This window comes from Loa loa (assembly GCF_000183805.2).
Source record: "Loa loa unplaced genomic scaffold supercont3.798, whole genome shotgun sequence".
In the NCBI taxonomy this organism is placed as follows: domain Eukaryota; kingdom Metazoa; phylum Nematoda; class Chromadorea; order Rhabditida; family Onchocercidae; genus Loa; species Loa loa.
In genome coordinates this window covers 9,333-9,666 of record NW_018108978.1, presented here as the reverse complement: position 1 = coordinate 9,666, position 334 = coordinate 9,333, and positions in this window count along the sequence as shown.

Here is a 334-nt window from a genome sequence, read left to right as displayed (position 1 = left end):
ATTTTCTAATAATTTTCGTTCTCGTTTTTTTTTTTTTTTCTGTGATTTCCTCATCATTATTCTATTTTAAAATAATTATAGTTTGTTGGAATTATGCATACGATTATTTCTTTTTTTTTTCTTTTTATTGCTAATATTTGCATACAATTGTTGACAATGATTTATCGTTTCTTTTTTTTTTCTTCTCTCTCTCTCTCTCTTTTACTAAAACTGTCACATTAAACCATTTTTTGATTTTTTTTTTTTGTAGAAAAGAATCATAAAGATGCATGAGCAAATAAATGTTTTTTGATTCAAAATTATCGATACTAATAATTAATACATTTATATATAA